The 26,909-nt window shown below is 35.1% G+C and overlaps 1 protein-coding gene and 1 long non-coding RNA gene across 10 annotated transcripts in view; one reads left to right on the forward strand and one right to left on the reverse strand.

Annotated features, from left to right (window-relative positions):
- The window catches only part of LOC132909708 (protein scalloped), a 326,958-nt gene that overhangs the window by 104,030 nt on the left and 196,019 nt on the right, over nt 1–26,909 (reverse strand). The window lies entirely within an intron of this gene.
- LOC132909603 (uncharacterized) lies at nt 15,404–17,647 on the forward strand. Its single transcript, XR_009658568.1, has 3 exons — nt 15,404–15,854; nt 15,951–16,592; nt 16,677–17,647. It is a non-coding gene; the product is annotated as an uncharacterized LOC132909603 (long non-coding RNA).

Genomic DNA, 26,909 nt, shown 5'->3' on the forward strand with positions numbered 1-26,909 from the left:
AAAACCGATTAGCGAAGCAATTACCGCAGCAGCTAGTTCGTTACGCTAAATTAGAACGAAATAATTTGTTTTCGATGAAAAGAATCTTCGTGGAATTAACGTAAAATTCGCTTACGCGCTCTTTAATGTGGATACTTTTTCTATGGTCCTCTTTTGGAATTGTCTCTCTTTTATAGCTGTTGAATTATGTCTATTCTACTGTGTTTTTTTTTTTTTACATGTTATGATTCGTTCGTTAACGACGTCATGCGAGGTTGCGTTTCAGTTGTGGGTCTTTCGAAGTTCACTTTTCGACTTTGTTGCTTGTTAGATTGGGACTAGTTCGATTTAGGACATCAGAGAGAAATATTTCTATACAGCAGTGATAAGATTCTCAATTTGTTTTACCTAAACGCGTGGTCGGACTCGGACAACCTCAAAGAAAACGCCCAGGAAGGATGATAAATCGAGAAAAATTTGAAGAACTTAATTACGTTTATAGAAATGTACCCTTAAAATACCTCCATCTACCAACAAAATCCACATATCATAAGACGTTGTTTAATTTTGCCTTAAGACATTTTTTCTATTATTAATATATTCAGATCAATTAGTTTACATAATTCTACCTCATATATTCCAGTTTATTGATGGTTTCTCTTGCGTGAAGCATCAAATCATAAATATACAAATACTTAAATGTAATTTTTAAGTGTGATCTTATTTATAATAAACAATATACACTAAAAGCAATATTTGTCATTAGACTGTGAATATTGTATTTTTACAAACATAATTTAAAAAATGAGATCTAAGCAGAAATTTATTTCATCCACTAAATAGTATAAAAAGTCATATTTATACTTGTACTTGTGTAAAAATTTTAATCATGTATCGAAGTTACGATAACAGGTATACATAATTTCCATATAAGAAGTTACACACAATGATCTATTCTACTGTATCAGTATTTCCGACGGTTTTTCTACCTATGTAGAGAAATATTTTTTATCCAAGTTATAACTTCAGAATCAAACAAATTGCAGTTAAAGAATTTTCTAAGTAACTATGCAATTTTACAAAATTTGTATATCGAAGGCACTAATTTTATTAATGTATATATGTATAATATAAATAATATATAGTTAACATAACACAAATAATGTAAAAATATAATACAAAGAAAGAATTAATTCTATTATAAAAATTAATATATATACGCGTGTGTGTGTCTTTTTAAATAAAACCTCAATTTCAAGTTAAAACAGACTACAATCATTTCTCTTTTAACTCTTTAATTACATACTCATGTCAGACAGAGGGCAATTTCAGACTTACATTTATTAATTCCCGTTTGACGACTGCACACGACGCGTCCCGGTTCTCTATCGACTATAATACGGTTAATGCTGGTTCTTTAGCAGCGGTCGCAGCGGGGGTCGCGGCTCTTTCCTTATTCTCGAGAAGCATTCAATTATAGACTTCAATTCAAAGGCAGCGCATTAGCATACGCTGAATAATTCATGGTCGAACGGTTAATCCGGCAATATGTAAATTAATCCCACTAATTGCGGACAACAATACGAACGTTGCGACGCGAATCGTTCGGCGATTTATGCGCATATTTCGAGGGTCAGTTTTTAACGAGACTACGCGACAATTTCGCGGTTTGAGAGTCGATCGAAAATGAGAAAGGGAATCAATGTAGTAAGCAAGGCAGAAAAAGAAAGATAAAGAGAAAGAAATAAGAGAGAGATGTTCTATCGCGAATTATTATTTTATCTGTAATTGCTCTGCGAGCGATTTACGAAACGTTGCGTCGCGTCGCGTACGCTCGAACTCCGATCGATCCATCTTCATGATTTAATGGAAGGCACCGTGTGCTCGACGAGCAATGTCACGATGGGTTCGACCGAGTATAAATAATAATAATTGCTACGAGGAAACAGCAGTGACAAAGATACATCTGTAATTAACACTCAAATCCAGAATAAGTTCCGTTGGAAATGCAGATTAGGTTTATGCACGTTTGTGTTGGAGAGATAATGTGATGAGAGAATAGTGTGATGAGAGTGCAAATAGGGAAATGTATTGTGAATATATATTCAGCTGATTTTGGAAAGTTAAAACCTGATTAGTAATGATAAGTAGGGAAAACTTATACAAAACCATATATGTATGTACGAGGATAAAATTATCCACTATCTATTATCTATTCTATCACATTTCATTTTATTTTGTATTGTATTTCGGCAGATAAAAACTATCAATATTATTATGGAATAAAAGATACAATATAAATTAAATACTTAAAAATTCTCATATCATTTATAGATGCAATAGAATTACCTCACAGTTAACAAATACATATGTATATAGTATCATGTAATTCTTTTTATTTTAATCCGATAACAAATTTAATAATAATTTGTCCCAGAAAGTTTTACGAATTAGTCTCATTAATTATGGTGTTCATTTCAAATAGCACGTATGAAGATCACATGTAAACAATATGACAAGTCGATTTTCATTGAATTTCTGATTCCCATAACACTTGAAAGCTACAAACAGAATTATTTTGTACACTTGAAAATATAAACCTTCTGGAAGTAACTAATAAATCCACGTTGTTTTGTAAGAAAGAAATAATATTATTTTATTTATTACATTAGTTCAATTTAATTAACATCAGTCTGCATAATTAATGTTGTGTTAATAATTATTTGAAAGGCTGATAAAAGCACATTTAATCAACGAAATCAAATGAATCGTATTGAATTTTCAAATTACTCTTCTATAAAATATAGGAAATGTTATTCACCTGTGACCTTCGAGCGTAACAAAATCCATATCATAAATACAGCATAGAAAAATTCTTATGTTGAAATTATATCTTTATAAATATATTTAGTAAAAATTTGTTTAAAAAAATTTTGATAAAATTTTCTGGTCCAATTTTGTATTTTGTACTGAAACAAAAAATTTGTAGAAGATGTTAAAATAACATGTGCAATTGCATTTGAAAGGCAAAATCGTTGAAAATAAGTTAGATTATGACAAAGCTTGGGCATTAAACCTGGCGTATGTACGCGTTACACCTGGAAAAACGATGTGGGTGTATCATGCACAGTGGAAATTTCATTTTAATACCGTCTACTTTGTACATAAGCACGAGTGAACTACACGACTCACGCCGCGAGAGCTAGTATCGTTTTAAATGGCGAATAATGCAATCTCCCTACAAAGACCACAGAGACACTGTTGCAACGTAACGAGGCCTCAAGACGCGGAGAAGAAGAGTGATTACGCTTCCCCTCGAAAACACCACTGACGCCGGATTACCGGGAAAATTACAACGTAAATTTTGTGATGCGGAAAACAGGGCTAAAAAATGGAGTAACGGGCGTGAAAATGTGATTTAGAAAGTGAGCTATTTTCATTACTCGATGAATATTTTCTTTATATTAGGCCAAACAATAACATTATTCATCTATTAATATAATAATATTATTCATCTAATAATATGTGGAGAAAGGTCACAGAATATTATAGTAGTTAAACGTTCTAAAGGATAGTATATACTGTCAAAATCTTCTTTCCCATTTTTGTTAGAATTTGTTAATAAAACTTCAAATGATTTGTGTTCATGTTCATATACAGTATCGTGCAAAAGACATATAATAGTGATCTCACTATGGTAACTAGTCATATTTTTAAGAAATATTCCTTTTGTGGTAGTACTTATCTATAGCCACTTTTGGTCGACAATTTTTTAGAAATATTTCAAGAAATTGAATCCTAAATTAATATTATAAAATAAATATAAACGGCATACAATAAGCTACAAAATTTAAGTAAGAATTAATAAATACAGTAAAGCTGAAAGCAAAGGAATAACTTGGAGGAAATGTTCGATAATTACAGATAGAATCAAATTTGTAGACTTTTCTACTAGTTGAACTCGCACTTGATTTAGCGGACGTCTTGCATTTTTAGGGAAATTTAGAGTTGTGGAAATATATAGAAAAATATAGTATAATGTCAAGAAACATAAATATACAAAATATTTATCATTGCCACGATTTTTCACGCTCTTCTGCTAATTGATTAAAAATTATTTCAAACAAAAGTTGACAACAAATTGTAGTAACAAGAATTTTCAAAAACTTGATTTTTTTAAATGGTACTACGTAATTTTTCTCATCTGGTATCGGAGACTCATTTAAAAATATCTTGTATGGAAGTTTCAAGAAACATATAATATATAGGAAAATATATAGAAATTTAAAGAAATATATAGCAATTTAAGAAGTCATAATATTGTTACAGATGAAGAACATTCGGCCTCCACCTGCACTTTTTCAATTCTTCATTTCTGGGATATCGTTTGTGATATACGTCCGGAGGGTACTTTTCTCAGAAACCTTGAACAGCTACTTTTTCATATGCACACGAACTCTTGATCCACTTCTACCATAAAATTTCGAGATTTTCACGGCATAAGAAACCGAAAAATAACGCTCTTACGACAGAATGGTTAGAATGTTACGAGGAGTGTCACCGTGTCATTTTTTTTTTATTAATCAAGTTACGAGGCCTTTCTAACATTCTCTATGACATCCTGATTTCGCATTAGATTCGTCTGCATTTTGTCTAATCTCATAAGAGTTCCCCGGCTGGACGTCGGGTTCGTCCGTGCTTTCCAACCTCCTAGCAGCTCCCCGATTTCGCATCGAGTTTGTTCACCAAGTTTCAACCTTCTGCGACTCCCTTACTTTGAGCCAGGTTCGTCCGCAAATGACTTCATTCTAGAGGATCCCTGATTAGTGATAGCGGATCAGGTTCGTTCTCGTGAACAATAAACCTATGGCTTCCTCACCTCGCATCAAGTGTATCCGCATAGTTGCTAATATACTGCAACCATATTCCATAAAATATTACATAATACTAATAATACAATATAAATACCGCCGGTGCGGTGTGCTGTACAAAGGTCTGACTCGTAACAATTTATAAAAATATTATTTTATTTTATTTTGTTTTTTTTTTTACAATTTGTCCTTATGGGCATTTGATAAAGTGTTATATCTTATTGGTGAAAAAAAAAATAAAATAAAAATAAATATAGCATGTGGGTGACTATCCCCAGCGGAGTGCCAGCTTCGTTTTTTCTAAGTTATATCTTTTATGAATTTATAAAAATATGTATAAAAATTTGAAGAAGCATGAAATATATTATACTATCTGATGTTACAGTGTATTATATAATGTTTTATAAGTATCTTAATACTTAGAGAATAGACTGGTTAGAATCTACAATACAAAATTTAATTTATCGAGTTAAAAATCGTTGGATCTAATTCAAGATTTTTATTCATGAATCTACAATTTGATTCCAGGAGTTTACAATGTATGGTCGAAGGTATGGATCGTGAGCAATGAAGAATGAAGTATTCGGAGCACGTGTGTAGATCTAAGGTGAATCCCAAGTTTCCACGGTCAGAGAGTACGCAGTCCAGCAAGAACAGCTCAATGTCGATGTCACGACTTTGGATGATTAAATTCAAGATAGCACCTGCATGAACATATTCTGTGAAGTTTTAGGTCGAGGTTGTGATCTCACAATGTGATTGCTCGAGAAGTTCTGCCATGTCTTTCGAACGATTTAAATTGAATCTTATTCTGTTAACCTCTTGCCTTATGACATCGAGTCATACCCCTGGCAGAGATTATATGAAGAAAGTTCGTGCTGTTTTTAAATACTGTTTTCTCATCGTTAAACTGTACTGTACTCTAGCAATTAGAAATGTGATTATGTATATTTATTTAATAGAGAATTTACCATTGCATAACACTTATGAAAATTAATCGTTTAAAGTCTTGAAAAAGTAATTTCTATATGAACGTACCAAAGTCCGTCGCAATCAGAGATGATATAGTAAGCGAACATTACAATCGAAAGTGATTCCAGAGATTTTCATGATTTCAAAATCGATAAGACGTTAAACAGAAATTGAAGCGCTTTTTCGATACCTAAGAAGAAAACTTTTATAAAAAAGAAGTAGAAAAGTAGTTGAATCGTTAGAAAAAGATAATAGAAAGCCGAAGGTGACTACTTTCCTGAGTAAACTATCGTTTGACCTACTTTGTCTTCTCTGTCACATTTATCTCACACCTATTAAAATGGCACTTTCTTGGTTATTTAATAGTTGTGATTATAAGTACATAGATTCATGAAAATTTTCGAGTATAGAATTAGAGAATTGACGATTGATTGAGGTTAGGAAAGTTATTTTGTAAATGAAAAATCTTAATTATGTTTGTAGGTTAGGTTGACTTTAACTATAATCCCAACCTTGTTCGGAAATATTAATTTTTTATATTAAAACTAAGAAGTAGATAAAAAGATCTAATCCATTGACAGGAAACATCTTTTATGAATTTATTGTTATGTAAAACTTCGAAATTTTATTAGCAGTGTTAAAAAAAATATTAGAAGCTATTAGAATTAATAGCATTCAAAAAGATTTCTCATTTTGTAATTATTTATGAATAAAATTTCCAAACCTTATATATTTTTAAATACTTCATGTTGATGTACCACATTCAGATAAAGTTTACTTTAATACATCGAATTTGAAACTAATTCCTTTTAATCTTTAAGGAAATTATTTAACTTACTGTTGATTTATCTTATATTTTATATTATGAAAAAAGAAAAATTACTCATAATCACACTTAATTTCTACATCATTTATATTTTGTAAGAAATTTATTTTTATAAAGATGTCCAAAAGTTTATATAAACTTTTATACAAATGTTTATACAAATATATTTTTCTGTTCATTTTTTCTTAACTAATGATACCACCATCTTAATTTAGTAAACTGCAAACTGCTTCTTTTTAAGTAATATTAGTCTTACTTTAATCAATTTCATCTTGTGTTTCCATATCAATGTCAAAAACAATAATTTGGGACAAATATTATTCCATTCAGTCTATAGTATTTCCAAATCGTATTTCCTGAGATCGACAATAGTTATCAGAAAAGCTATTAACTCATTTTGTGTATATTGCTTAAACTAGATAGGCGTAGAACTGTAGAAGATTTAATGTAATACTAGCAGTTCTTATCAATTCGATTTATACAAATTTTTTAAAACTTTTACGAATACAAATTTTAGATTTATTATTTACAAATTTCTTCCAAGCTAAAAATAAAATTACGCATACATTTTCCGCTGATTTCTGGATATTTATGAATATATTCATAAAAGATATTTGATAAATATGTAATATCTTTCTTATGAAATTCAGTCTGAAGATTAGCTAGAATATTTACTATATGCATATACTTTATTTGTTACAATGTTTAAAATAAACAAAGTTGAACAAAATGTTTGTCGAAAATGACTGCTTTCTATACCCACTTTATTTATAACACTATGATTAGTCTGCGGCCATCTGTGCAAATTTATATTTTACAAAATTAACAAATAAAATTTCAGCAAATATTTGTTTTACTCGCTAAATATAATAACGAATATTGTACTTTAAATATGTTAACTGTCTTTGCGTATAATGTGCGTTCTACTAGTATCTTTAAATTTTCCTTAAATGTATAAAATACTACAGTTTAATTGCAATGAACCATTTGTTGCTCCTTAATGGATTAGTAATTCACAGACAATAAACCATTATGTTCACAACAAAAGAAACGCAATTTGCAAAATTCATATTAGGTTACGTTCGATGGTTGAATCCTTCAGAGTCTGTTTTTTATAGGCCATTTCGTCGAACAGCTGATTTCTACGGCCTAGCAGTGGAAACGTTATATCCATGGTGTCGGTTTACATGTAACACGTAACACACTGGTACACGCCGTAGAACGATACACGAACGCAATAAAATGATCAACAGCGCAGAAAAGAAGGTACTGGAGAAGCGAAATCGTGGTCTACTCGTTTCCAGTAATGTCCGGCTTGTCGATCGTGCAACTTAGTCTCCTCTTCGATCTTTCTCCTCTCAGCTACAAAAGACAGTGCAGTCAGAGTCTAGAGACAACAACCGGTTCCCCGTCTCTTTTTTTCTCTTCTTTCTCTTCTTCTTCGTCTTCTCCTCCTCCTTTTTCTTTTTGTTTTGTTTTTTCTCTGGTTTTTTACTGTTTGGTATTTCTTCTTATTATTATTTTTCTTTCTGTTTATCGTCTTCTTGTTGAAATTATGTTAAATCGAATCATGATAAATATTTAAAGATTAAATATTTTAAATATTTTAGAAAAAAGAATATTATAGAACTGAAGCTTTTCATAGTACTTAACTAATTAATATTAAACTCAATTAACAAAAATTAAGGTAAATGTACAAATTGAACTCAAACTCTCCGATATCGATGATTTTTAAATATATGGTGGAGAGCATGATTTTGTATAACTTATTTCTATACATATAACCGGCGGTTTCGCGCAGTTTCCGAGATATTCACAAAAAACTATCGATACCACTACAATGAATTTATACCTATACTGCGTGTAACAATGCATGCGCCAGTACTGTTGGTTGCCGGCGGTTGCTTATCTTCTGTTTACAAACGAGGGTCGGCTGAGCTTAAAGGCTCTATCCACAACGTGCATATTTGCATATGCAAGACTGTAAGAAATATTTCTCCGCAGGGAGGGCTCACTTATGTGAGTCTATGGGGGCTGGCAAACCCATGTTCCCGCAGCCAGGGAGGATCGTCGGAACAAGCGTCCCGCTTACGAGAGTCCTCTATGCAGGGAAGATCGCCGGGAGTGTAATGCGCTTGACCGCGGTTATGCTCTCTCTACTTGGCCTTGGGTAGTAGCGCATCCACGATCCTGATGCCAAGGGTGGGACCGCCGGGATAAGTTCCGGGTACAAAAGTACTTTCAGGCCGCCGCTTACATGAGTCCCATCCAGGTCAGTCGAGCACGGTTAGCAGATCGACGGCCGGCAGTGACGTGGCCGTACATCCAATGACTTAGAATGGTACCACGAAGGTCGAGTGTAAACCCGGAGGAAGTAGCGACCCTTCTGCTCGACCAGTTCGGGTTTGGACTCGTGGTGGCAGTGGTTGATGCCAAGATGCTGACAAGACGGCCGTTTATGTCCCCCCTCTGCCACCCTGAACGGTTCGTTGGCGGATGAGCAGCGTACCATCTGATCCGGAACCGTTCTGGAGAGACGGTAGGGTTTAGAAAATGCCCCGTGCGACCTGAGATGAGTGACAGCCCCTGCAAGCCTAACTAATATAGGTAACAAGGTACTGGGTACCTTGCGCGCTGGTTGGGCGTAATCCCAACTCCTATGGTCCTAGGGGACTCAGGTTCAGTATGGCGAAAAGTCGACGCCGAGGTATGCCCGTAAAAAACAAGACACACTAGTTGTTGCATCCACATGTTTGAGTAGCGGCTTTATTTCATCGGTGTTTACCGTGTATGCCAAAATTGTGCTTTCACTCGTGGGGTTTATTACCACGCCGTAATCATTTAGGTGTTTTAACAACGTTCGCAAATGTTCGCGGTGTTGTTTCTCGTTTTCCGAGGCTACCAGGAATTCATCGATGTACGCGTAAGCAAAATCTAAACCGGGCGTAATTCGTTGACGAATCTCTAAAACGTTTGTGTCGCATTGCGAAGTCCGAACGTGGTATTTACCGCATCGAATAGCCTGAACGGGTTTGCGATCGCTGTCTTTTTGATGTCCTCAGGTGTTATCGGAATTTTATAGTACGCACGGACGAAATCGAGTTTTGAGAAGATTCGTTTACCATACAGTTATTGCGCGAAATCTTCGAAATGCGGCGGCGAATACCTGTCAAGTATGGTATGGGCGTTCAGCGCTTGGTAGTCGCCGCAAGGCCGTAGTCCTCCGTCTTTTTTGGGGACAACGTGCAGGGACGACGCCCATAGGCTCTTCAAGGTTCTAACCTCTCCTTGCTCCAACATCATCTCGAATTCCACCTTCACTTGTTTGAGGCGGTCGGAGGTGAGGCGTTGAGACTTGTAGACCGGTAGACCTGGTGTCGTTTTGATGTGACGTTTCACGCTGTACCCGGGTTCTTGCTCTTCCGAAAACAGGCGGACGGGTTAGGTCCGGGAATTTCACGAGGAATTGGTGGTACATTTCTGGCGGCACTCGATAGCAAATACCGCCGGACGACACCAACTAGTGTCGAATGACGGCAGTGCAGTGGTTAGCGCCTTAGGTTAGGTTAGGAACGTTCAGGACCCGAATTCAAATCCCGGCGACCGGAGTCCAATTTTTCTTTCCACGTACAAAAATGAGAAGAAAAGCAGCAGTACCCCAGCAGTGACTCTACCGACAGCAAAACCTATCTCGGCCTCTACAACAGCGGAGTAGCACTATCACGACGACTAACACATACACTTCACATTGATTTACCGGCAATCGTTTCTATCGACGCTATGTCAGCCTTGGACGAGTATTCCGTCGACGACAGGTTGGTGGTCCCGTCGACGAGGCGTTTGTTTCGCAGGTCCATGAGCAACCTGTAGTAGCTCAGAAAGTTCATTCCAATGATGGGCGTGTTAACGTCCGCCACTACGAAACGCCATTTAAAGGCTCGCCATTTAAAGGAGACAGGTTCAGGGTCACCGCGATGGTACCATACGTCGCGATTCGTGTCCCGTTGGCCAGTTCGTACTCGTTTCTGTTCGCGGGTCCGCATGATCTGTTGCGCAGATACACACATAGGTCGGCTCCAGTGTCTTCGACACTGTTCGACACTCCTGTTGGTTACGAATATACGGCAGGATATGGAGCCGCCATCACGCGCCGCGTTCGTGAATGGCTGCTCGCGTTTCTCTGGTTCCAGCTAGATGGAGGACGGCACCTTGTTGCGCGGCTTCGGAAGGTTTCGTGGTTTAGTAACAGGCTCAGGTACTGCCCTCTTTCTCCAAAACGCGGTCGTCGGCGTTTCCAGCGTCGTTTTGGAGGACGTCATCGACTGTCGGCGCTCAGCACGCTAATTTCCGCTTGCAATTTGTTTAGCTCGTCTTGTATGCCGTCGTAGTCGTAGTTTATGGTTCACTTGCTATTGCTATCCGTCCTGTCTCTGGCCGGATCTCGTGAATCCGGTCTGCTATTTCGATCAGGGCGTTTGCATCCGTGTTCCTTGTGTGACGGTCAAGATTCGCTGGGTGTTTACCGGAAGACGGTCTTTCCAGAGCGTCAGGACGAAGTCGTCCGGGACTGAGGGCGGAAAGGGGAGGGGGGGGGAGAGTGGCCAGCTCCTTTAAGCCCCTGTAGAACTGTGACGGCGTCCGATCTCCCATTTCTTTTATTCTCGAGCAACTTCCACATTCTCGTACTGTCCGAATCGGTCAGTCTTTTGATAAGTTCGTTCTTCAACCGTTCGTAACGTTCCGTCCCCGGCAGGTCGAGCACTATGTCTTCGACTTGTTCCATGTATCGTTTCTCTAAGTTCGCGATGACAATGTTAAATTTCGTTTTGTCCGTCACAATGTGCACGGACTCGACCTGCGCTTTTAACAGGATAAACCACAGCACGACTTTTTGCGACCAAAATTGCGGTATGCCGAGCTGTTGTCCAAAAGCATCCACATTGGCGGTGGTGTTCGTCGCGGACACTTTCTCGCCTGCACTTGTCATCTCGAGCACACGTGATCCCCGGAAATGACGTCTATATGGCACTAACACGTTCACCTATATCGCTTGAGATCACATCGGGGTAACCAATTTGAGGTGTAGGACGTGAAGGGTGCTAAAGGAATAATCGGCGTATTAATTTAACTGTGCATTTATTAATGTTACTAGCGCGTGTTGCCTGGGCCGGACTCGAACTATTACCTCGCACTCTCTGTCACGAGCTTCCTTCGTTTATCTTTTTTATAGGGTGCTGAGCTCCCCAGAAGAAAAAGTTTTCTTCCGAGGTAGGGAAACAGTTTTTTTTTGCCGGACGCCCTTGTCATCTTCCGTAAGTTCCAGGGTTTTCTTCTTTACGACGTCCTGGCCTGGACGGGACGGGGCCATGCGGCCAACACATGCGTTTTAACCTTGGAATTTTCTTTACGACCTTGTGCCGCTACAATGTAAAAGCGGCCCGTTCGTCCTGAGACGAGTGAACGCCCCTGTTGGCCGGAACTGGCACAGGTAACAAGGTCAGGGACTAAGCGGTTCCAACCGGACCAATGGTTGGGTAAATCCCAATTCCGACGACCCTGGTATGGATGGGTCTGGTATATCTTTCTAGCCCAGGAACGGTTTCGTTAAAAACCAACGCTGCGTCTACATTTGATAGGTGCAGTTCATAATACTTGTAAGAAACATCTTCCCGCAAGGAGGACCGCCAGAAGTGTTGCGGCTGTACCCCGCTTGCGTGAGTCCTTTAAGTAATGGCGAACCCATGGACCCGAGCCAGGATGGAGCCGTCGGGATAAGACCCAGGACCGAGACCATCGTTTACCTGGTCCCATCTGGTCCTGTCGAGTAACGGTGGTTACAGAGAACCCGGCTGGCAGTGACGGGGCCGACGAGCCACTCCGATAGTCCCACCAATGACTTAGATTGGTACCACGGGGGCCGAGATCAGCCCCGGGGGTTCCCCCGCTTTCGGTCGCTTGGTATTGGACTCGTGGGAGGTGGTTTATAGCCAAATGGTAGCTAGATGGCCAAAGGAGGTCGCCAGGCGCAGGCTCTAGGTTTCCCTGAAGGACGTCGGCGAGAGAGTAGCGCCAAAACTGCTTTGGTACCGTCCTGATGAGACGGTAGGGTTATGGAAATACACCCCGTTCGACCTGAGACGAGTGAAGGAGCCTACAGGCTGTAGAACTGATACAGGTAGCAAGGTGAGGGACCAAGCACGTGGTTGGGCGTATCCCAACTCCGATGGTCCTAGAAGTGCCCGGGTCTGGTATAGCTTTCTAGCCCAGGGATGGAATCAGTAAAAAAATAACGCTGCGTCTACTTGATAGGTGCAGTTCACGATACTTGTAAGAAATATTTGTCATAATACAATTACAAGCAAATATCATTTATGTATTGAGTTTGAATTGGTATTAGTGTTTATTTTTTTATTTTTTATTAGTTTTTATTATTTTATACATTTGTAAAAATTAACCTAACTCCAAATCCAATATGTACATTGATGATATTCATATTTAATTAAACTATAAATTGTAACAGACATTTCTTACAGACTCGCAAATGTACAATGTGCAAGGGGTCTTTAAATTCGCCTGACCCTCGTTTGTAAATAAAAGATAAGTGGTCGCCGGCTGGCAACTAGTACTGACGCACATGCTGTCACGGACGCACAACTGTATGCAGAATTCATTGTATTGGTATCGATAGTTTTTTGCGAATATCTTGGAAACTACTGTTTTCAAACTGTTGTACAGAATCATGCCAATCTTCACCACATATTAAAAAATGATCGGCATCGGAGAGGTTGAATTCGACCTATACATTTATTAAAATTAATTTCATTTTATTTTACATTCTCCATGGTAGAGATTCTCAATAAAATTAAGTTGAATTAAAAATTCCAATATTACTAGATTAAGTTATAATCTGAGCCTAAATTATTATGGTTCACGATGACTAAATGATACCAGTTAAGAAATAATGATCACATGAAAATTATTATTTCTGTCTAATTTTTCTCCGATAGATCAGTATCAAATCAATTTGTTATTACTTGGCAATGAACGCTTATCTTGGCAGTAATTATACTTCGTGTAATCTTCAAGTGGATTGTGAAATATTATCATTCCCGAAAATGAATGTAGATGCTGTCAAAACGTTATGTATTTTTGTATGTATTAATTCTAACTTTGTAAATAAATTGATCCTACAATGAGTCGCACTAATATTCGGTCATCGAGGTGCGATATGTTACATATTACTATATACATATACCTGTTTATAATAATATAATATAGTAAATGCATAAGTATATTACATAAGTATAGTGCAGCAAGTATATTATAAATGCTACTACGTATTAATATTATAAGAATCTACCAGATAATCTCGTATATTATAAATGCTAAATTGTAATAAGCGAACGACCATCAAAAATATAGATAGACGTCATTCTCCTTATTTTTATGACGAACGGGTGTATCAGTTTTGAAAATCATCGATGATAACCAGATACAAGGAACGCTGAATACATATTTATCGACCAATATAACCGATAAAACAAGGAACAAGCGAAAAAACGAAAAGCGCAACAAAGAAGAAGAAGGCAATAGATAGACACGCCGCACGGATACACCGTTAATCAATTTGCATAAGAGGAAAGCCGATTGGGACATTAGTGAGTGTACAAAGAAGCAAACTAGTTTGGCAGAAAAATAAGAGAGGAAGAGCTGGGTACACCGGAGCATAATTCATGTAATTACAGGAGAGCGCATTACGCGGCAACTATCCAGCAAGGAAAGCAGGAAACGTGTATCGAACGATCGTAAAGTTGATTCGAGCCTATACAACGAGTGACAGGAAAATTAAGTCGAATGACGTAAACGAGTTCGGCGTTCGAGGTGTTCTCCGTCTTTGTCAATCGTGTTACATGGTAACCGGAATTGTAATTTGCTGTGATGGCTATAAATCGATTAATATTATACGTAATAATCTATTTGTGATTTATTTTATACCCTGCTGAAACAAAATTCACTAAAAATTCATGATAATGAAAATAAATATAAAAGAAAGAACTGAGGTAAGAAATGTTATAAATAATAATGTTATAAAATATAATATAGATTTTTATTAATATTGACTTAACATAACGACTACCGATGAAATCAATTATATTATATTATTTATATTATATACATATATTTTTAAAAATTGTACATTTTCCGAGATGCTTAAAATTTACTCTAAAAGTAAATTATTTTCTAGGATTCGAGTATCCCCATTTTATTTAATTTTATTTAATAAATTATGCTATTTAAAAAGAACGTTACATACAATTTTAGTCTCAAAATAATCGTTTTTTAACCCTTCTTTAATTCTATTTTAATACTTTTCTTAATATACCTATAAGCGATCTATACAAACAATATTTTATTGGAGATCATAAAAATTCGAAAATTTTATTTGATTTTGAGATTTAATATACAGTAGCTGTACAAAATATTTACACATATCTTTATTTTTTAATAAAATGTTTTTTTACAAGGTTCTATCATTTTCATAATACCGGATTTTTTTACTCCTATGAAAGTATTACTAAATAATATGAAATTTATACTTGGACCTAATTCATTGGTGTGTAAATCCTATAATAAATATTACTGTGCCTAGACATTGTTTGTAGCCACTTTATATGTTTATACTCTTTTTAAAACATTACTTTCTACAATGTTTCACTTGGAATATTTCAAAGATCGAAGCAGAGAGAGAGGGGGGGGGCGAGGATAAACGCGAGCAAATAGCGGAGACACACGTAAAAGGTGTCTTCCAACCTTAGTTTCCTTTACCTGGCTGTTGTATCCAGCAGCCACGTCTCAGGAGGATCATTTAACCGAAATAATTGCCAAACATTGTTTACCTTGTTAGCCGTTAGAAGCTAGCTCGTAAACTTGTGCGAGTTAATAAGCAGAAGCAAGCAAGCAAGCAAGCAGCCAGCCAGGCCGGCGGAGCTAAGCAAGCTTGAGTGCGAAACCGTGTGTAAATTAGCGTCTTCAATTTGTAACCATTCGCTTGACTTTACGCCGCAGTTCCGAGTGGCTTCGCGGAGACGAGAGCCGGGATAACGAGATACTCGCGCAACTGAAACGCAGTGAAACATCCGGAAAATTATATATTTTTACGCTAGAGAGATTGATAGAGGCAACGGAGAATCTTTTTGTGAAAATTGGTAAAATCAGTGATGGAGGTAGCGTTTATGACGGAATGTTTATTTCGATATACAGTAACTATAAAAAGTATTGATGTACTGTTATGTTTATTATAGCATCTATATGAGCATACATTCAGTAATTAAGTCCAAGTACATTAAATTTTGTATTATGAAGTATACAAATTAAGCAAGTACTTAACAATGTCTTCGCGTAACTACAAGAATTGGATATTATGAAAATGAAAGGTAGAATCTGATAAATAAAGGCCTCGTTGGAAAATACGGATATGTGCTAATACCTTTTTGTAGCCGCTATATATTGTTTAGTTTCAGAGCTTTATTAGAGACTTAGAATACTTGTTAAACTATCCAGAGATATTGCGTTCAATAGGTTTATACCTGCATATAATATTAAGTCTAAGTACATATCGAGTTTGAATTTAATCCCTGAGTGGTCAGTAGTCATTCATTTTAACGTTTACGTTTTTGTAGAATGCATGTTTACTTCTAGTTTTATTAAAAATTATTCTTTACTATTATTACTAAGTTTATTACTGAATTCTTTTATGTAATTGGAACTGTAATCAACTATATTTAAAAATGAAAACTATAATTATGATGTCCTTATTCCTCAGGAAAGTGCATAGGAAAGTTTGTTTCACCCAAGTAGCAAACGGTGTACAAACTATTGTGCACGAATCCTCGCAACAACTGTACAAAAGTCAACAGCCACACTCCAAGAACCCATAAAACCAAGTATGTACATACATATAAAGCTTTCTCTGAACAGCGTCGTTCCACGACCAACAAAAGCGCTCGTGTCACATCTCTAATTGACAGATCATCGTGGAAATCCGTGTAGCAAGTGCACACCACAGTGGATCACCTTCACGCCAAAGCTAACCTCTTCCTCCTATATACCTGTATCTCATCTTTCGCTCTATCTCTCTGTACATGATCGAAGATCGTGGCAGTTGGAAGCATGCGGATGTCGGAGAGAAGAAAGGAGAGACAGCTAGCTAGAATGCAGACGAAGGGAAAGCGGAAAGAGGAGAAGGAGGAACGAGAGGCTGCCGGTTCAGCTGCATTAATTAAACTAGCGGAGGACAATGAGCCTGTCTGCCGGCTCGCTTGCCTCGCTGTGTAATTCACGCCTCTCACGGGAGAGGCAACCCTTCGACTTTGCTTTCCAGGTTCAACCTTCCTATGGATAATTACCTACGCCCAGAGTCTCGTCTCTCTGTATCCCACCTTCTCTCGTTTGTCTGTTGTTTTCTTTCGTTTTCACATCCGCGACTTTTCAGTTCTTTTGCGACACGCGTCGCGCGTGACCGAGCGTGCTATTGCACCATGATGAGCTTGTTGTCTTTGGATAAGTTGATTAATTTGAATGAAGCGAACTGAAAGCGATATCGAGATATCTCGAGTTTGGCAACTGTATCGATGGAAATATTTTGAGGAGGATTTTCAACATTGATGAGAAAGGATTCGCTAGAAAATGCGAAAAGGTTAAATACGTTATCTTCTTAAATTTTTAAATAAATATTTCAATTTGTATTATATCATAAATAATGCATTTCAATTGATGTCATGTTCATTATTTAGTCATGTACAAAAGTTTAAAGCTAAGCAAATAATTGTGAGAATAAGACATTGAGAAATAGATTATCTGAGACAATAACTTTTATTTATTGATTGCAAATTTGTCCTATACATGACATTTAAAAAAGGTAATTAATTAAATTAACTAGAAGGTACATAATAACAGTCGTACATAGTAAGTAAAAGTCTTGGTAAGGATGCATATTGACAAATCTAACGAATAAACATACTAACAAATAGGAAATAGTTTATATAGTGAAGCAACAAATATTTTATTTGATTTCAAATAAATTAATTTCATTTGCGTATAAAATGATGCATGGAATATTTACGTTAATTTAAAAATAGATTATGTATCTTTCAATTTTCTAAGTCCCAGAAAATTTCTATTCCACGTATAAACTGACGTTTCAGCCAGTTTCCTAATCAGAAATCAAGCAGAAACAGCACCTAAGTACAAGAGCAGCTAGAAAATTAACGAAATGCAGCTTTAAAGCACCGAAGCATCAGAAGAGGGCAACAAATCCGCATCCGTTTCTCTCAGCCAAGAGCATGCAAGAGGGAGGGGGAATTTAAGCATCTTTGGAAGGTGAACCGCAGCTGCTTACTTCAGAGTTGAGAACCACGATCTGTTGCGCTCGTCGTCAACCAAGATGGAGTTGAACGAATCAAAGAGAGAAAAGACGAAGAGGAAAGTAGAAGCAAAAGACGATACCCAGCCGCCTCTGTGTGCTCCTTGAGAATCGGCTCGTTAGAAGGTTAGACGGAGAAAAATGCTGCCAAACGATCGACTGATCCTTCTCTTTCTTGTTTCTTCTATCTATCTATTTCCCTCGCGACTATTTCGAGAAAAAATTTCGAGGATTTTGCGGACACTTCAACTTCTCGATCTTTCTACTTCGCGAGATTTCGAGAACACGGAAAGATGGAAATTGATAGAAATCCTGGTTGTGTACGCGTAGCGCGTGAAATGTATATCAACTTCTTAGAACACAGGATTTAAAAATCCGAAAAGGCTCTAATTATACTGAAATTTTATTTCAAATTTCAACCACTTTGGAGAGAATTATGAACACCTACTAACCAAATTAATACGTATCTTTTCTTGTGCATCACGCGTGTTAGTCATATCAGTGGCAACACGAAACCGGTGGAATATATTGTAAAGCGCTGTACTTGGAGGTGTGTTTATATTTTAAGGTGAGATCAAAGATATTCTATTGTGCATGTATGTAAGCACCAAGAAGGCGGGAAGTTTTTTATTCTACTATGTCCCAAAGAATGTTAACACATTCAGTGCATATACAAAATGTAAACTAAATTAACCTAATTTCGCAAGAAAGCGATTAATACAATAAAATTTGTATTTAACAAGATTATAATTTAATATGCATACATAAGAAAAGTTTGTTGAAACTATTTACAAGGATTATAATATACAGTATAATTAATTATAATAATTACATATTGGCTCCACAGTTTGTTAACCTATGTAAATCTTATTAATTTGTTAATCTAAAATAGATAAATAAATATATATATATATTTACATTATATTTAAATGAAGAGCTAGAATGAGCTAATCACCCTAAATCAGTTAATCGGATTCACACGTTTTTCGATCATCGATTCAACAATTCCTGAGGACGAACAAGTTTTAACCAACTGTCCAGAACCGCATGATCTCAATTTGCAACTAATATACTTAGAATACATTAGTATAATATATATACAATACAATAGAAATATATAGGTACCGCCTATGTATTAAAAATTATCCCGATTAAATTTCGGATTCGTTTATCACACGTAAACACGTGTATTTACATGCACGTGAAATAGGGATTTCTACAGATTACATTACATTACTAGCTTGACATATTTTGTCAGATTATGGTTGTTGGATTGAGATTTATTTGATTTCAAAAGGAACCTGTAGACAGTAACGATTGGTTGACATGTTATCAATTGAAGAGTACATGATAAATATATTTTTGTTGATTTTTTAATTTTGATGTTGCTTGTAATTAGTAACTAAGATAGTTCTAAGGCAATATAAGCTTTTTAAAGGTAGATAAATCTATGAAATTTTGTTTAATTAATAAATTTTATCATGTACTCCTCAAATGTTACTGATTATCATTGGCTGACTTCATATGTCGATTAATCGTTAACGTCTAAAAGTTCCAACACGAATAAATTTCGATCTGACAACTAATAAACTAATATATTTAATATTTAATATTATCATGCTTTTCCCCTGCAATTTTTAATTGTGACCGAGAAAATCATAAGGAGTTAGAAATAACAATATTAACCAATTGACATTGATTTTAGTACTTAAAATTGATATACTCTACGATAAATAGAAATATCATTCATCTTCAATAAAATCGACATTCCATTTATATAAAAATACAATACGAGAACAGAGAAGATTAAATTGGATTTTAATAGATTTCATACATAGCAGATTGCATACCAATGCACTTTATATATGTGGAATAAAAATAACGTAAGAAAAATAAAGTATAAACTAAGGAAGTAAGAAATGAAATTTAAATAGGAACTCGAATCTTTAATCTCCGTCTGAAGGCAAAGTCTCTTGCATAAAAACTTTCCCTACCACTTTCTACATACTTCTCGACAAATAATTATTTCTCTCCTTTCTAGTACCATGAACCACCTACCACCCTAAACACAAAAAAGAACAGGAACACGCGAGTAAAGAAAATCTAACGACGATTAAATTCGCCTCTGATTTCATTTTAATTGCGAGTCATTACGTCGATTCCGCGATGGTTAACCTAGTTTCCCGTCTGGAGGATAGATGCACGCGACCTTTCGTGCCGGGACATCCTACTTAAGCTGCGTTTCCACCATCACTTATAAGAATCGAAATGCACTTCCTTCTCTCCTTTTATTTTCCATTTCTAAAAGAAAATACTTTTTGACCTATTATACGAGATTATCTGGCAATCGCGCGATACAATTAGCAAGAGGATGCTTCTAAGTGAAAAAATAAATCGGAAATGTAGAACATTTTCTCATACAACTCTCCGTTTTCCAGAAAATTGAGTTTGAGAATTTGTTTGGTACATACGAACTTAGCTAATTAGCGAGTAAATACGAATAAGTAATTAATAGGTTATTCTATATGCGAAAATAAGTTAAAAATGTAGAATAATATTTTTCCGCTTAAAGCTTTGTTCTCGATAAAAATAAATTTTGATCGTATTTAGTTAACAATTGGCCTGCTATACGCGTGAATTTTATTTTCTCGGGAACGATGCAACATATAAAAAATTGTATTCCACATTTTCGATTTATTCTTACATGTAAAATAATCTCTTGTCAATTATTCGCCTCTGTCCAACTCGGAATTAGTCAAATTCAAGTATACATACGGAACTTCCAAACTCAAAATAAATAGGTACAAACTAATTACTGAAATGTAAAAAAAATGTATAAATTGTTAATTTGTTTGTTATATCGTTATAGAATGTAAAATAAATAAAAAATAATACGTATCTTATGAGTGTCTATGAGAACTGGGGAGTTAATTCTCTACCATTTACGAATTCAAGTAGAAGTAACATTTTCAAATAGATACGAACTAGAATGCATTAAAACCTAGAAATTATTAATCTAGTTATATCATGGAAAGTAAGTAAAAGAAGCAAGTAAAAAAATAATACTTATAGGTTCTTATGGGAACTGCAGAGCTAATTCTCTATTGCTTCCGTAAAACTGTTTCCGTCATCTAACGAATCAATTTCTCTCCCCACACTAAACGTTGTATATTCTCCAATTTTTGAAATAAAACGCGGTTCTCAGAGCGGGACAGGCCAAGGGAAAGTTACAGGGGTGCAGCGTGTCGATGAAGTTTTCAAGTGGGCGATTTAAGCCGCACCAGCCCAGCCAGTAGCAGCGGTAGCCGGATTATCGCTGCGAAAGCACAAGCAGCTTGTCTGGTATGCCAAAATCGATAAAGTACATCCACCTGCGGCCCTCCGCCCCTCATCCACCGTGGAAATTCGTTTGACGTAAAACAGAGACGAAGACGAACATCCTTTATCGCGGTTTTCAAGCGCAACTTATCTCCACGCCAACAAACTTACGTCAGTTGCGAACCTTCACGCGCCACAGAAAATTCTAGTTAAGTAAAAAAAATCGCTTTCAGCTTTGTTCATTGTGACGATGGGTTTTTATTAAAGATTAATGCTCGTGTGAACAACATTTATCAATTTTAATATATATATTTTATTTCATCGATATCATACTATCCTAATACCATAGAAAACGACACATTTTTTTATAAAGATATTACAAAAAAGGTTTTATAAAAAGTTCGCCAATTCATAATATAATTCTAGGTTTATCAGTAACTTTTTAACTAAAATAAATCTTGTTTAAAATCAGCAAGTCTATAAATATTTTTGGACAGCAATATGTATATATATTTCACTAGAATATTTTCCGAAGTTATTAGACAAAACAGGTTCACATGTATATATATATTACATAACGAAAAAAGAAATATTTAATCAAATGCAAAAAAAGAATTGATTTAATGGAAAACTAATTTAAATTAATAGCTAATTTGTACATGAAAAACTTTCGCCAAGAATCTAATTTTTCATTTTTACGTATCGTATGTAGTAGAATATAAACATTTTTATATTTCATCTCAATTTATAAAATTAGATATAAAATTTATAAGAATGTATTAGAATGTAATTTGTAAGAATTTATAAAAATACAATATTTGTAAGAATGTATAACAATATAATTTAGAAGAATTTACAAGAATATAAAATTTATAAGTTTTATTAGAACAGAGTTTATACGAATGCAATATTTATAAGAATAAAATCATTGCATATCCATTTATTCATAATTTCCTAATTAAAACGCATCTCATAAAAAATAATCAAATAAATAGCGCGATTGAAATGAAGATATCTCAGGAGGGAAATTCAAACTTTTTTCATATTAATCTTTGTAAAAAAATCGGGGAAATTAATTAAAATTTGAGAAAAAAGCTCGCTCGATATGAAATTGAGATTAAAAACTTAAGGAGGATGGTCAGGATTCGATGTAAATCATCCCGAGTGATTCGTGAGGCGAGCTCTGGTTTACGAACACGTGTTTTCCTGACCGCCTATAAAGCCCTGTTAACTCCCGGGATCCCTGAAGATCATTACGACTGAACCCAACCGAATACGGAAGAGGCTGCGCAACACGCGGCTGTTTCGATGAGAAATGTTCCGAGAAGGGGAGTTCGTCAAGTTTTCACACACGTACACGTGCGCAACGCTTCTAGTTCCATGGAACGCGAAATCACCTACAATCCAGTTTAGATCACACATATGTGAATATTTGCAGATGCAGCTCTTAAATTTTAATTTAGTTAGATCAATTTTTATTTCATTTCTATTTGTAAACTTTAACAACGGTGTTGGTCCAATTATATTTTCTAATGTTAAAAAATACAGTCATTCAAGAATGCGTTTGAATACTTATAGAGAAATTTTGTATTAATATATAATACGAAACATTTTGAAATTTCATTAGGACTGTAATGAGATACGACTATCATGATCATATTGGTAAATTTTGGAACAAATTTGTAAATGCATATAGAAATTGCAACAATTAAGTATATAATGAATAGTCGAAAAAACTAAAATATACTTGACTGATAGATATGTAAAAAGTATATAAAAGTATATTACATTTGCAATTTCTTAAAACATTTACAGAAGCATATTAGAACAAAATTTTGATTGAAAATTAATTTACGATAAAATTATTTCACTTGAAGTCTCATTTTGTGGAAAATATAGTGTTTGAACATATTTAGTCACATTCCCAAAAATAACTTTGTTATTCTTCGTCTTATTATTTATTTTTAAGATATTTCTTTAACCGTATTCGTACCACGAATTACAGTCTACAATGAATGTATATAGTTTGCAAATAACAAATGATTATGTTTTTGCCAACGCATTTATTTTATACCAATTTAAAAATGTAGAAAAATTATAGGAATAGATAGGCATAACAAGATTTCTCACGTATAATAGAGTGCCTCGTTGTTGAAAACGAGGTCAGTCTGATTCACGAATCGTAGCAAAGAATGAATGCTCGGTTTATAATTTCATTAAAATTAATCCGGTGTTGGAGGAAGCAGATCGTTGCCTAATTGAATTTACGCTTTATAGACTTTTCTCCTCGACTCTTGGTAAAGAATCGATGAGCCTTGTGTTCTAGTGGAAAGTGTCGAGACGAAGACGAAGAGCCTAAAGAGGAGGCGGCCAGTGGAACGAAGAGGAGACCGTAGTAAAAGAAGAAAAAGAAAAGAAAAGGAAGAAGAAGAAAAGAATACACGGAGAAGAGTAAGAAGAGAAAGACGAGGTGGACGAACGTCGCCGACCGCTATTTATATTCGATGCAGCGGACGTTCAACTTACAAGCACCCCCGCCTTACGACGTATCCTCCTCGACTCTTCTTGTTTCTGGTCTTCACGCGATGTATTCAAAACGACTGTCTCGAGAGAAAGTTGTAATTTTCTATTACTTCATTCTAAGTATCTTTTGGACACTTTTAATCCTTTGTAATCCCGTATTATCTTTCATAAGTACCGTAGGACCTTAATTAACCTTTCGGAGCGCAGAATTTTAAAACAAGACAAGATTCTAGGTGCACAGAAATTTTATTTAAATTAACATCACTCTGGATGAGTTATGAATATATATTGACCAGATTAATACATACTTTTTTTTCTTACTACATTTATAAAAACAATTTTCTGAAAACAATAAAAAAATCAAAACACGTAAGAATTATTACCTCATTTGAAACGTTACAATGTAAGCAACCTATACTTGACATCGTAATAATAATTTCATCAATTTCATATAATTGAATTAACTTTTTTTCTTGTATACATAATCAATATATCTAAAGATTTCTAAAAAAACGTAAACAGTAACACGCCCTAAAATTAAATATGTACAATCTGAAAAAGAAGAAAAGAAAGCGGAGCTCACATCGGAAGTTAATTATCCATCCAGTTCGTGTTCACGTCGAAAGAAAATGAAAAGAGTGGAAAGACGTTGAAAGAAGAAATAAGAGCTCGAGGTATTTAGCTTTCTTTGCTCAAGTTCTTCGCTAAGGAACGAATTGGACGAAGATGAGCAAGATGAACCCGAAGGAGGAGAAAGCTGGGTCGTGTAAAAGCAGAGAAAACCATGTATCATCTTTGGTCGTAATTAGAATCCGTTTCGTGGAAACGAAGGCGACCGTTCTTCCGCTCGTGATCCTCTTGCAGTCGAAAGGCGTGTGCGCGCTTATTAATACGATTACATAATGCTCGCTGCGACACCAGATTTCATCCTCTTACGTGTAAAGTGCTCGGAAAATTATTCGAAAGCCTTTAGATTTTGGAAATATGTTTTGTTCATTATTCTGTTAGCGAAAGAATTGAAAAAATTGTATTATTTAAATTTTAGTCATTTTTGGATAAATTAATTTGGCACGAGTCTCTTTCTAATATAATAAATATAAGAAGTCGCTATTTAAGTCAATCTAAAGTATTTTACATTTGACTAATTTTTATATAAGAATTAGTATTGGAAATATGATTATTTTAAGAAATGAAATAATTTGGTAGGAGTCTCTTAAATAAAAATCACTATTTGAGACATTTTATTTTCAGAAATTTTTGAGCAATTTAATAATAGGAATTGATTCCCTTCTTTTCTTTTTTTTTTTTTTTTTGAATAATTTAGTTTGATATGAATCTTTTTGTAAAATGGTGTGAGAAACATTATTTGAAATATTTTGCACTGTACCATTTTTGTAATAAGAATGAATTGAAGTAACTGAACCCTCCTAAGGATAATTTGTTACGAGCCACTTTATACAAGCCATTTCAAATATGTACGTACAATGTACGTACAGTGACTTACGAAAATATTCGTACAATTATCCACACCTTTCATGAACATATTACGTGTGTTATATGAAACATATATAATTTCAAATACCAACAGATAAATATGAAGTTTCAAACAATTTTGAAAATGTATACTTAGAAGTTACAAGATATCTAGTACAAATATAGGTACATATATGTATTTTTCACAAATCACAAAAGTATTTAAAGCAGTAATCATCCACGCTATTAATAAATCTGACTATTCAGTGGGATCGTCTTTGATATTTTTAAACATCAAAACGAGCATTCATACTAACTTTTTATTAAATATAAGTTTGTAATAAATATTTTGCAATTTCTGTACATATTTTCAAATTGGATTCAAATTGGATTCAAATTTTGCCAATATCGCAATCGCAAATATTGCAATCGCATCTCATTGTAGAGTTAATGAAATATCAAAATGTTGTATATAATACATATATAAAAGCTTTTTGTATAAACATTCGAATACTTTTGCGAGAAACTGTATCTCCATTAAAAACAGTAGATTTGCAAATAGAAATAATTAAATAAATATTATATCTATGAAATCCTTTATTTGGTTCGACCATTCGATTTCGATAACGGGTTAAAATTGAAGAAGATCGGTGCTGAAGACTGATCGATCGATGACGACAAAATGTCAACCGGTAGCGCGATTCGTTTAAAAATACCAGGCACCATGAGATGAAAGAAAAAGGACGGTTCAATCGTATCTTCATGCTGCCTGTCAACCTCCGTTAACCTCCCGTATCCCTTCCTTCAGTGATTCTTCTCTGTCTCTCGTTAGAAGGTGTGAGACTTAACGATCTCGTCAACTGGCAACACTCCAGCATCTTTTCGCTACGTTCGCTCTTCTATCTCTGTCCAAGCTTCTTGCTCTGGTAAACTCTAAACTTTAATCCCTCGAGGATGATTTCCGTATGTTACATATACGGACCGTATCGTCCAGAATGGTTTAACTTATAAAACAAATCGTGTAATCAAAATAGTCTTCATTCAATGTCTTCATGGACGCAAAATAACAAAAGTAAAATTCAAAATGTTAAACATAGGATCTATTCGAATTACGACAAAACAAAATCTCTTTATTTCCCGATTTTGGCCCATTTGTTGAACAAAACCTGTAGTATACGCTATACGATATTGCACTTGGACAAAACAAGTGGTAATAATTAAAATCAATTCTCATCTACAGCCAGTCTAGTCATATGTATCAACCATCTTATTCATTGTACATAATTCTCATTTAACTGGATCACATCATATTTCTCGCGACAATACACGCAAAAAACATTTTCATTATTATTTCTTTTACGTTCGTTTGTTTTAGCTTTTTCGTTCCTTATTCTTTGTTCTCAATTGTTATCGCCAAAAAAGTAAACGATGGTTTATCACCATTGTAGTTCAAAATATAATGCTTTACATAGTTTACAGGATAATTTTATCCCATATGGTTATGTCCTATGATGCACGAATATAA

Source organism: Bombus pascuorum, chromosome 8 (assembly GCF_905332965.1).
Source record: "Bombus pascuorum chromosome 8, iyBomPasc1.1, whole genome shotgun sequence".
NCBI lineage: Eukaryota > Metazoa > Arthropoda > Insecta > Hymenoptera > Apidae > Bombus > Bombus pascuorum.